Source organism: Coregonus clupeaformis, unplaced genomic scaffold (genome assembly GCF_020615455.1).
Source record: "Coregonus clupeaformis isolate EN_2021a unplaced genomic scaffold, ASM2061545v1 scaf3598, whole genome shotgun sequence".
NCBI classification, from domain to species: domain Eukaryota; kingdom Metazoa; phylum Chordata; class Actinopteri; order Salmoniformes; family Salmonidae; genus Coregonus; species Coregonus clupeaformis.
In genome coordinates, this window is record NW_025537052.1 from 29,343 (window position 1) to 42,902 (window position 13,560).

Here is a 13,560-nt window from a genome sequence, read left to right on the forward strand (position 1 = left end):
GTCATGGATAGTTGGCAACACTAAACAACGCTAGGCAAAATTGAATTTTGATAAAAAAGCTGGTGTTAGGAGACTTAAGTTAGGGTCAGCTGATGACTTTCATTGCAAGTCATATCTTTCCTTCTGTCACATCAAAGTCAATCTAACACCAACTTCAATGAAACTTCACACATCTACTCTAAATGTTGGTTTGTGAAGTTTTGCAAGGGTTTTTCACTTTGTGTTGCCAATATTTTGTCTTGCCACAAATACCAGAATTTATAAGAATCATGGACATCCTACACAATAGAACAGTCATTTAAAAAGACAACACCACACATGATTTATAATAATCTTATTTATTATTATTTTAATGCATACTCACTGTTTGGCTTGAAAGTGACTACTCCACGAACAGCTGATTTCCTTGCAGCAATATGATCTAAGATATAATATCAATATTTTAATACAACTGTATACAATTAATTTCAGTACATGTACCACAAGTGAGCAGATTATCAAAAGGAAAGCATCCTTACCAAAATGAGCTCAAATGTTTATGGTATTTACTGTATGTCTGTTGGGCCAATCTGAAATCATCAATGACTGTACATCATATGAATGAATGTCCTGAGGTCTGAGGATCTGAGCAAAATGTGTTGCCAAATTGTCATTAAACACCCTTTGGTGATTTGGATAGAATGAATTAATGTGCATACACTGCACTTGACAACACTGAGTTCTCAAGATAAAGGTAGAAATATGGTACCTAATCGTTAGTTTTTAAGGATACTTTGAATGGATTGAATGGGGTTAACTCATTTTCAAGTCGACGCTAACTCGAGAGTTGTAACCTAAATCACTTTTAATATTAAGAATAATATAAACAATATGCAGGAAATATATATGTTATTACATAAGTACACATAGAACAAAACATGTCAAGATCCAGCTTGATCTCTTCCTAAGCAGGGCGTTTTCAGGGAGTGTTGCTGAGGAAATGCCAATCCAAATTCCAGGTCAAACAAACCTTCAAGCACACCTCGGAGTAATTGGCTTACAGCATGTCTACTAAAATGATACATTCACTACTGCTTATGGTTTTTAACACTGACTTTTCATTCATAATTTTAGCTGGATGTTTTATGGAGACACTATCCTTGCCGCAAGGAGCATTACTCAGTCCAGGACAACATTTGAGTCCATGAGTTGTTGTACATGATAGCCATCACGTGAGAAGATGTAGAACTGTACAACAGTGAAAGCATGTTAGTCCAGCACCGGTAGAGCCATGACAAAACAAGTGTCTTCTGTAGAGTCATTCATTGAGGCACCTGGTCGGGTAAGAATATGAGGAGACAGTCAGAACATTGTCTGTTCTTCAGCGTGTTAGGTAGTCCTTATTGGCGAATGGGGGTCAGGGCTCAGGGGTGCTCAGCAGGGCGACTCCACATAGTCGTTGTCGTGGCGTGGGTGGAAGTTCGACGCCAGCGAGCGGCTGATAACAATGACACGGGGCGTGAGGCAGTCGTCGCGGCGATGCAGGATGTTCCAGATGAGCATGGCGGCGGCCAGAGTGGCCAATAGGCAGGCGGCGATGTCCATGTAGCACGAGTAGGACAGGTGTGTGTACGGGCCGATCCGGTAGAACGTCACCAAGCCGATTACCAGCACAAAACCTGGGGAGGGAGAGCGATAGGGAAGGGTTAATTCAATGAGACCTTAGTCATTTAAAACAGAGATTCCCAAATACTACAAGTGCCTATGTGTATTTCGGTCTTCATATCAAACAATTTATTAACTGAATTTCTTTAACAGTGACATTAATGAAGTGGGGATGTAAAATCTCATCTCACTGTTGCTAACTCTTCTAAAATCTTCAAGATTCATTCTAGTCAGCATTTACAGTATATCAGTAATTTCATCACAATTTAAAAGAGCAATACAAATCTATGGGAGGGCTACTGAGATTTCAGCATCGAAGGAAACACACAAGGAAATATGACTGTCATACTTCTCACAAAATCTATCCAAATAAGTTTTAAGGTCATTCTAATGCCTTATTGATTTAATCTTAAAACACATTGTTGTAGCCTACGCCACTATGACCCAGGTCAGAAAGATCACAAAAGAGAGAATACTATTCTCAACATGAGTCAACTATTTCAGTGTTCATCAACAAACTTTAGCTTTCTGTTTTTGCCTTTTTTTGGTCACCATCACACTGTTAAGGTTTGGATATGAATTGGTGAAGTAATAACCCCAGTGGGGAATTGAACCATGTCCTCCCAACCAACTGTGTCCTCCCACAAAGTATGACAACATTTGTAACTGAAATTAACCATCACCCACAATGGATTGACTACTAGCCTGGATCTCAAAGAGGAAGTCCATTTCCTAGATTTAAGTAATGCCTGAAGCCAGTCAATAGTTCATCAATATTACTCATCTGGGAGCATGTCCGATAAGGAGTTGGTAAAAATACTTGCTGGAAAAAGGGATGATGGCCCATTAGGATATGAATCAGTCAGTTTCCTGTGGCAGGTCAGAAAGCCAGCGCCAGTGCTGGACTAGTGTTATTGAAATGTTGTCTATTTGGCTCTCTCTCTATGGGTGATTCCGATTCATAAGCCTGTCTTTATTTATGAGATGATGTCTGTAGGTAATTGTATATATGCCTGTGTGACTTATGAGTGTATGTGTGTGTCTTATGTGAAGGTGTGTCTGCATTTGAGTGCAAGTGTTTGTTCGTCTGTGTGTGTTTAACCTGCCTGACTCCTTTTCTAAGAAACCATAAAGCCCCTCTCCTCCCCAGTCCTGGGGCTCCAGGCTGGGTGGGCTGTGTGAACCGTTTTTGTTTTGGCACAGTCTAATCTCTCTGGCTTCCTTCCTCTTTTTCCTCTTTCCATCCTTCCTTCCCCCCTCTCCACACCCCCCGCTTCAGGTTAGCATATGGGGACGTTAGACACTATCCATCAGGCAGTCAAAGACTTTTCTGAAAGACACTTACAGGGCACTACCCTGAACTTTTTTAGAAGGAGTACGTGTGCGCCTAAATTGAAACATTTTGCCACACACATCAATTTTGGAGCACAATGAAAAATATTTGAGGTAATAAAGCTAGAATCTTGACTTTTTCAAGGCGCACTGGTGCTCCTAAATTAAAATTCCAGGTCGCACAGCAAAATATTTAGCCGTATATGCGAGTAAAATGGTCGCACTATAGAGCCCTGATTGACTGACCTTACTGATTACTACTTGTCCTTCCAATTGATCTACAATTGATATCATTCTTAAACTACAGTACCAGTCAAAAGTTTGGACACACCTACTCATTCCAGAGTTTTTCTTTATTTTTTACTATTTTCTACATTGTAGAATAATAGTGAAGACATCAAAACTATGAAATAACACATATGGGATCATGTAGTAACCAAAAAAGTGTAAAGAAATATAAATATATTTTATATTTGAGATTCTTCAAATAGCCACCCTTTGCCTTGATGACAGCTTTGCACACTCTTGGCATTCTCTCAACCAGCTTCACCTGGAATGCTTTTCCAACAGTCTTGAAGGAGTTCCCATATATGCTGAGCAATTGTTGCCAGGTTTTCCTTCACTCTGCGGTCCGACTCATCCCAAACCATCTCAATTGGGTTGAGGTCGGGGGATTGTGGAGGCCAGGTCATCTGATGCAGCACTCCATCACTCTCCTTCTTGGTAAAATAGCCCTTACACAGCCTGGAGGTGTGTTGGGTCATTGTCCTGTTGTTAAACAAATGATAGTCCCACTAAGCCTAAACCAGATGGGATGGCGTATCACTGCAGAATGCTGTAGTAGCCATGCTGGTTAAGTGTGCCTTCAATTCTAAATAAATCACAGACAGTCACCAGCAAAGCACCCCCACACCATAACACCTCCTCATCCATGCTTTACGGTGGGAAATACACATGCGGAGATAATCCGTTCACCCACACCGCGTCTCACAAGGCCACGGCGGTTGGAACCAAAAATCTCAAATTTGGACTCCAGACCAAAGGACACATTTCCACCGGTCTAATGTCCATTGCTCGTGTTTCTTGGCCCAAGCAGGTCTCTTCTGCTTATTGGTTTCCTTTAGTAGTGGTTTCTTTGCAGCAATTAAACAATGAAGGCCTGTTTCACACGGTCTCCTCTGAACAGTTGGTGTTGAGATGTGTCTGTGACTTCCACTCTGTGAAGCATTTATTTGGGCTGTAATTTCTGAGGCTGGTAACTCTAATAAACTTATCCTCTACAGCAGAGGTAACTCTGGGTCTTCCATTCCTGTGGCAGTCCTCATGAGAGCCAGTTTCATCATAGCGCTTGATGGTTTTTGCGACTGCACTTGCAGAAACTGTTCTGTATTGACTGACCTTCATGTCTTAAAGTAATGATGGACTGTTGATTCTCTTTGCTTATTTGAGCTTGCCATAATATGGACTTGGTCTTTTACCAAATAGGGCTATCTTCTGTCTACCTTGTCACAACACAACTGATTTGGCTCAAACACATTAAGAAGGAAATAAATTCCACAAATTATCTTTTAAGAGGCACACCTGTGAATTGAAATGCATTCCAGGTGACTATCTCATGAAGCTGGTTGAGAGAATGCCAAGAGTGTGCAAAGCTGTCATCAAGGCAAAGTGTGGCTATTTGAAGAATCTCAAATATAGAAGATATTTTGATTTGTTTAACACTTTTTTTTTGGTTACTACATGATTCCATATGTGTTATTTCATTTCATTTTGATGTCTTCACTATTATTCTACAATGTAAAAATAAAGAAAAACCCTTGAATGAGTAGGTGTGTCCAAACTTTTGACTGGTAGAGTATGTCATGCCTGGATGAGTTAGCACTATTAAATTAATAGAAAATCATTGGTATGTAAACCAGCCCACTAAATGCCCATAACTTAATTTGCGGTGCACTCAACTGTGGTGTGAAGTCACCCACAAGACTAAGAGGTCCAGGCTTTCAAATTCCCTGACTTCTTAGCCTGTCGCTTTTGACTTGCTTTTCTCTTCCTCCAGAAAGAAGCACATTTTCTCCCGGTATTGTTATTTATAGAAGTGCCATTGCCCCGTTGTGTAGGGGAGACACAATAGCCAAGGCCACAGTTTGGGTGTGGTGCCAGCTGTACAAACCCCCCCAAAGATGGTCGTCGTCCCCCCTGATTAGGTGCAACAGAGTGTGAACATGAATCTCTAACCCTTCACCTTTGACCCGCTGATCCTGACTCATAGCTCTCTCCATTCCGTCACACATTCCTGAGCATATCAGTCTCAGGGGGTGAAAACAGGCCAGTGTTATACTCAGCCAAGGCTTAGACCTGCTGCCGATACCAGTGTTGAGATATCACTGAATGGAATTGGATATTGTTATCCCACTGTCTGCATGTGATAGCTGAGGTTTTTGGCTCATCTGAAAACGCAAACAAAACATATTTTCCCAAGAAAGACTGGCTGCTGGTAAAAATAACTCCCATTCACAACAGAGAGAGAGAGAGGCCAATTCTCAGTGGGGAAGGAGAGGAACGAGGGATGAATTGTGGAGGTATACTAAACTGACCCGAACTCAGGAAATGAAGGCCTTTTACACTTGGGCCTAGATTAAGTGAAGGCATTGGTAATGCTGGGAAATCACTGAGCTTGCTGGTTTTCAACTATATTGTAAATAATGTCTAGATGTTTTTTTCCAGTGGAGATTAAGTTCATGAATTGCCTGGCTGGGCTGTGGGACAGTGGATGCGCATTGATTATTCAAATGTTAAGTTAATAGGCATTACCCCAGGATTATTGTGAATAACTAACGTTTATCAACCAATCAGCATCCAGGATCCTCCCCCCACCCCACCTTTGCCCTCAGAACAGCCTCAATTCGTCGGGGCATGGACTCTACAAGGTGTCGAAAGTGTTCCACAGGGATGCTGGCCCATGTTGACTCCAATGCTTCCCAGTTGTGTCAAGTTGGCTGAATGCCCTTTGGGTGGTGGACGATTCTTGATACACACTGTTGAGCATGAAAAACCCAGCAGCGTTGCAGTTCTTGACACAAACCGGTGCGCCTGCCATCTACTACCATACCCCGTTCAAATGCACTTAAATATTTTGTCTTGCCCATTCACCCTGGCACACTTACACAATCCATGTCTCAATTGTCTCGAGACTTAAAAATCCTTCTTTAACCTGTCTTCTCCCCTTCATCTACACTGATTGAAATGGATTTTACAAGTGACATCAATAAGGGAACATAGCTTTCAACTGGATTCACCTGGTCAGTCTATGTCATGGAAAGAGCAGGGGTTCTTAATGTTTTGTATACTCAGTGTATAATAAGCCAATGAGGAGCCTTGGGAACACTGATACCTAGTAACCATTGTTATCTCTTCTGCCTTGAAGTCCTCACCAAGGATCATCGCAAGTCATCTATTTTTCTGCTCAGTCTTGTTGGCCAAATATGGTGAAGTCTTCAGATAGTGGCATATGAGTACAAAGGAAGATGCCATTTTTCCAGCAGCATGTATTTTTAGCTGGTGGAAGTAGGTGTGTATGTGTCTGTCTGACTCATTAGTCATGTCACTATTCTTACTAATGTCAACAGCTACCGACAACCGCCCTAAATATCCATACCTAATTATTCTGCCATTGTATTAAAGGGATAATCCACCCCAAACCACTAATTTATATGATTAACAGTGTTAAATAACACTAATATGCAAAAAACAATATTTTTTGTGAACAGCAAATGTTTCATTTTGTTGTTATAACAAGGTTGGTAACAACACGAGTGCAGAGTATGTTGCTATGGCAACAACAGCCCTTTCCACAGACAAACAGGGCGCATTGCGAGATGGTACTTGAAGGAGAAACTGAGTTGAATCATTTGGTACACTGTTTAGATTGAGCACATCTAAGCAAAGTATATACTTTTTCATAACGTTATAAATGGATGGATGTGTTCTAGACAAGAATGCCCATACCATCTATTGGCTGATTTGGTGATCTGGAGTGCAGGTAATTATTTTAAAAGCGTTATAAAATGTGATAGTGTGTTATCCCCTATCTCCAGTGACGAGAACCATGTACAGTGCATTCGGAAAGTATTCAGACCACTTCCCTTTATCCACATTTTGTTATGTGTCAGCCTTATTCTAAAATTGATTAAATAAAAACATTTCCTCATACACACAATACCCCATAATTACAAAGCGAAAACAAGTTTTTAGATTTTTTTGCAAATGTATTAAAATTTAAAAAACCGAAATACCTTATTTACATATTCAGACCCTTTGCTATTACATTTTACATTTGAGTCATTTAGCAGACGCTCTTATCCAGAGCAACTTTCAGTTAGTGAGTGCATACATATTTTTTTCATACTGGCCCCCCGTGGGAAACGAACCCACAACCCTGGCGTTGCAAGCGCCATGCTCTACCAACTGAGCTACAGGAGGCCTATGCCTCCTATGAGACTCGAAATAGAGCTCAGGTGCATCCTGTTTCCATTCATCATCCTTGAGATGTTTCTACAACTTGATTGGAGTCCACCTGTGGTAAATTCATTTGATTGGGCATGACTTGGAAAGGCACACACCTGTCTATATAAGGGCCCACAGTTGACAGTGCATGTTAGAGCAAAAAACCAAGCCATGAGGTCGAAGGAATTGTCCGTAGAGCTCCGAGACAGGATTGTGTCGAGGCATAGATCTGGAGAAAGGGTAATTTTGCAGCGTTGAAGGTCCCCAAGAACACAGTGGCCATCATTCTTAAATGGAAGAAGTTTGGAATCACCAAGACTCTTCCTAGAGCTGGCCGCCTGCCCAAACTAAGCAATCGGGGGAGAAGGGCCTTGGTCAGGAGGTGACCAAGAACCTGATGGTCACTTTGACAGAGCTCCAAAGTTTCTCTGTGGAGATGGGAGAACCTTCCAGAAGGATAACCATCTCTGCAGCACTCCACCAATTAGGCCTTTATGGTAGCGTGGCCAGACGGAAGCTACTCCTCAGTAAAAGGCACGACAGCCCGCTTGGAGTTTGCCAAAAGGCACCTAAAGGGCTCTCAGACCATGAGAAACAAGATTCTCTGGTCTGATGAAACCAAGATTGAACTCTTTGGCCTGAATGCCAAGCGTCACGTCTGGAGGAAACCTGGCACCATCCCTACGGTGAAGCATGGTGGTGGTGGCAGCATCATGCTGTGGGGATGTTTTTCAGCAGCAGGGACTGGGAGACTAGTCAGGATTGAGGGAAAGATGAATGGATCCTGCTCCAGAGCGCTCAGGACCTCAGACTGGGACGAAGGTTCACCTTCCAACATGACAACGACCCTAAGCACACAGCCAAGACAACGCAGGAGTGGCTTCGGGGCAAATCTCTGAATGTCCTTAAGTGGCCCAGCCAGAGCCCGGACTTGAACCCGATCTCTGGAGAGACCTGAAAATAGCTGTGCAGCGACGCTCCCCATCCAACCTGACAGAGCTTGAGAGGATCTGCAGAGAAGAATGGGAGAAACTCCCCAAATACAGGTGTGCCAAGCTTGTAGCATCATACCCAATAAGACTTGAGGCTGTAATCGCTGCCAAAGGTGCTTTAACAAAGTATTGAATAAAGGGTCTGAATACTTATGTGTACATTTAATATTTCCTTTTTTTTCTTCTTCATTGTGAGGGTATTGTGTGTAGATTGAGGGGAAAAAACAATTTAATCTATTTTAGAATAAGTCTGTAATGTAACAAAATGTGGAAAGAGTCATGGGGTCTGAATACTTTCCGGATGCTATGATGCGTTCCTACACGATTTCTTGATTTCACAGACGGACCATATCGAAGTTAAATCATGGGGAAAATGTGTATTTTACCCACAGATAGAACATAGGCTTTCACCAAATTGACAGGAGTTTCATGATTTTTATTTCTGGGGGTTGATTATCCCTTTACCATGAGACTTTATTGCATGCCAAACAATAGTTTGGCTCAGCGGGTTCTTTTGGAAGGGGAATCAGTGATTATTTGGGTGGGTCCCATCTAAGACCTTCAGATAAAAGTCCCGGCGATGCGTGCCGAAGAAGCTAGCATTTTATCTCATGTCGAGAGGGGGCCTTTATTTGCCCATGTTCCTGGACATTCTGTAAACAGGCATAAAAGCTAGGACAAGCTTATCTGGACAGCAGCTGTTCCCACCCCTACAGCATTTTTTCTACCAACTAACCCAACACACACACAAACGTGCACACACACACACACACACACACACACACACACCCTCCCTTCCAGCACACAGTCTGTCCCTGTCGAACTGTCTTTCGTGTCCACTCTCCCCCTCTTTCCTCCTCTGCCCCGGGGTTTGCTAACAGGTAGTCGCAGGGCATTTCCTCGTCCTGAGCAGGGATATCCTGGCGCCCGACAGTCGCTCCCTGGCTCGCTGCAGCTCCGGCCGACCCACCAGCACCGACTGACGGCCTGCTATATTTAGCCATCAGACTCTTGGATGTTGTGCCCGCTGTGCCACAATACTGCCCGGGCCTGACATCCCTAAACAACAAGCTGGAGCTCAACAAAAACGCGTGACAACGTCACACTTCCCCCAAAAAGGGGCACTGGGACAAGGCCATACCCACACTGCCACCACGGCCCCCTGGGATGGATGGATTTGCCCACCTCCTCTCCTTCTTCCCATTGCTATTCCTGGTTGTTCTCGTCTTTAATTGACTTCCCAAGAAAATTCTGTCTTGGAACGATAAGGGGCCGATTCAGGTCTCTTTTTTTTCATTTTCTGTTTCCTAGTCACACCCTCCTCAGTTTGATTTGTTTGGTTCCCTGGATTTATTTATTATTTTTGTCCTCAAGCCAACCCTCAAAGCTCCAAGGGTTCCTCTTTTGTGCTGCACTGGGGAACAACAAGGGACTTTATGTTTCTTTGCAGCAACACACTGTGACCATTTTTAGATCTGAGGAACGCTCAGAAAAGCCTCAAGCGACTCTATTGAACATTTCAATGTTGAAATCAAAAGCCAGACACCTGCTCGTTCACTTTAGATTCCCCACTTTTGTCCCTGCAGTCTCACTTTCTATCTAGTGTATTGGTGTCTTGCTCTGTGCAATAGGTGTTTTATGGTGTGGTTGTCTCTCACTTGTGTATCGGTGTCTGCAGGTCATTAGTGTTTGGGAAAAATGGAACAAAAATGTCCATGGCATGTGTATTTTTGTATGTATCCAAAACAATTGATCAAATTTCACATCTAATTAAACTCTGTGCTTGACCTGCTGCAGGTGGTTATGTCAAGGCTTATAAGTGTCTGGTTTCCAGTCGACTGGGGCTGCCACATCTGGCTGCTTGTCTTTGTGCATCATGTCAGAGCCACAGAAACAGGATAGTGTTTCTCAGCCATTTTGTGCCAATGACTGGCAAGCTATTGCCCTTCCTTCCCTTTTTGGAGGACTGCCGACTTTAAAACTATCACTTGAGAACAAAAAACATAGGGTACAGCTAACAATCTCAGAGACTGGTAAACCTCATCCTAGGGTCCAGTGCTGGTCCACAGACCAGAGGTTGCCGACATTGGTCTAGGCTATATGTAGCTATGGCTCTGGGCCATATTGTGCAGTGTATTAAACATATTGGTGTGGATGTATGGTACTCACTGGCCAACTGGAAGAGTGCGGCGATGGCCTCCTCCCACCACTGAGAGTCCTGGGTGACAAAGGGCAGCTCCATCAGGCCCAGCAGGAAGATCAGCTGACCGGCCGTCAGCGCCACCGTGGCCATCAGGTTACACGCTGCCGCATCATGTCAAACTGCACTGGGTGGAGGGACAGAGAGATGAATTATGAATATGGCAAATTATTATCTCAAACTAAACCAGAGACATTAGGGCAACATCATGTGATGACACCTGTTGATATCAGAGTATATGTGTCATACTAGAGCGATATGCTGATATCAAATAACCAGTCATGAGCTGATCAATGTCATTACAATGATGCATCTTTGTGTGTAGCCTTTATCAAGGGCTTAATGAAATGATTGATTCACAACATTGTTTTTGCATCTGTAGATAATGTTCTATGAGTTCTGAGATTATTTTTTGACATGCATGCTGTCCTTAGCTTCTCAATGTTTTGTTATAAATCAGTCTAATACAACCCAGGGGGTATCTGTTATCACTGAATGAGGGTCCCCTTGACTGCTGCTGCTTGTTATGCATTACATTCTGAACTGTCAACAGCTGGCCTGGGGGTCAGGATCTTGCTGCCTCTGGTTTTGCTATATAGTCCTACATTTCCATCTACTCATACATGCACATGAATTAGGTGCACTCTTAACTATAATGGTTAGGAATGAAGCACACTCATGAAACACAAACGCCACATTATTTCACTTACATTTGAGCGGTGCTGCGGGACTCCTGGTAGCCTGCGTACTCCGAGCCCCAGCCCAGGCCCTTACAGCCTCTGAGTCCCTGACCTCTCCTCCTGGCCCCCCACAACCCCAGGTTCATCCCGGCCCCTCTCTCCTCCAGTCACGGGCACATCCTCCACAGCGCCCCAGCGTTGCGCTTTGCGTCCCCTCCAGGGCCTGCAGCACCCAGCTGGGGGTGGCTGCTAGATGTTGAGGACCAGGGACAGCAGGGCCATCGCCACTGCCGCCACCACCAGCCGCTGCCTGAGCCGTGCGCCGCTGCCCCCGCCCGCCACCTCTCCCCTCTCCCACCTCCTCTCTTCGTCCCTCCTCTTCCTCTCGTGCTGCCCTGCCTCTCCTCGGCGGCAACACCAGCGGCGCTCAGGGCACCCGGTTCTCCTCCTCCTCCACTGCCAGTCAGCTAGTGGCTAATGCTAACCCCAGGCAGTCGCACCGTGAAGAAAAAAAAGGGAATGTGGTAGTTAGCTCAGCTAAAGAACATCTCCCGTTCATCCTCATTTGTTTTTGGGGTGGAGGTGGGTTGGTTCAGCCTTCCTCCTCGAGAGTGCACAGTGGGCAGGCGTGGGTTAATCCGACCGACACCGAGGTCCATTCCACTGGCTCTGGTGACTGGCTGCAGCTTGACTCTCGCTCTCGAACCTCGCCCCACTATTCTCTCTTCAACCGTCTCTTTTCCACTGCTTTTATCACCCCTTTTCTCTCCACTTCCCTAATTTCTACTGGCTGCCCCCTCCTCTCCGTTGGATCTCTGCAGCTGTTTCAAGCTCTTTATTCTCTATGTAGGCGGCCGGTCTCTTTTTCCCCTCAGTTTCTTTCTTCGTTCTTCTGTGTTTTTTTTCTTCAGACTCTACCACGGGTAGTGGGAAGTGTGGACCGAGTAGAGCAGCAGAGCAGATCGTCTGGATCGTGTTGCTAAGGGCCAGTGGCTCACTGACAGCTCACTGAGGATTAACCAAGGAAGGGCTTCGTCAACTGGAAGAGCAATCTCTCACTCGCAAGCTCTAGTCTTCTTCTGACCCTCCTCTCTCTCTCTGGGAAGAGTTGGTGCTCCTGCTCTCTCTCTCTGGGAAGAGTTTGTGCTCTTGCTCTCTCTCTCTATGGGAAGAGTCAGTGCCCCTGCTCTCTCGCTCTCTGGGAAGAGTTGGTGCTCCTGGTACAGCTCAGTCCCAGCGGTCAAAAGAGGATTAGAATAGAGGGGAGTTGGTTCAGGGTGAGAGATATCAGTCTGTGGCTGCAACAGGTTTGACCAGACAACTCCCTCCCTCACTCGGTGTGGGGACAGCCCATAGAGCCTAAGTGGCGTTCCAGATGCTGCAGCTCCACTTCTGCCTGTGTGTGTGTGTGTGACAGCAACAAACACACTGGCCCCCACAGCCCGACCAGCAACAGGATGCGTTTCCTGATAGGAAAACGGTGGGGGAAAAAGGCAGACCTCTCTCTATCTGTCTGTTTTCCTCCTCTCTCTGTCTTCCTCTCTGTGTGCCAAAACCTACTATAGATTATTTTCTGACTCTGAAACATCTGTGTAAGAAACCGATAGAGCCTTGGGTATATGAGGGGCTGTGTTTGGATGGTCTGTGGCCACAGAGAGCAGGCTTTTGGCTGCCAGTGCAGTCGCTACCCTTAACATGGGTCTCTGCAAGGCAAGCGGCCTCTCTTTTCCCCGCTCAGTGAGTCCCCAAGGCCCCTAAAGATTCCAGGAATTTCCTGTTTGCCTGACTTTAATAAACGAACCCACATCTGTATCAGCTAAAGAGAGAAGTTGGAGGAGTGGGGAACACAAATAGGGTCCAGATGGGTGTGGAATCAGAGAGAGAGAGAGAGAGAGACTTCAGATTCTGGTTGAGAGAATGCCAAGTGTGCAAAGATGTCATCAAGGCAAAGGGTGGCTATTTGAAGAATCTGAAATATAAAATATATTTTGATTTGTTTAACACTTTTTTGGTTACTACATGATTCCATATGTGTTCTTTTATAGTTTTGATGTCTTCACTTATTCTACAATGTAAAAAATAGTAAAAATAAAGAAAAACCCTTGATTGAGTAGGTGTGTCCAAACTTTTGACTGGTACATTTTTTTTACATTTACATTTTTAGTCATTTAGCAGACTCTCTTATCCAGAGCGACTTACAGTTAGTGAA

The 13,560-nt window shown here is 44.4% G+C and overlaps 1 pseudogene; it reads right to left on the reverse strand.

Annotated features, from left to right (window-relative positions):
• Nucleotides 1-322: 322 nt before the first annotated feature.
• On the reverse strand, nt 323-11,661 carry LOC123490267 (annotated as a pseudogene).
• Between the last annotated feature and the right edge of the window lie 1,899 nt (nt 11,662-13,560).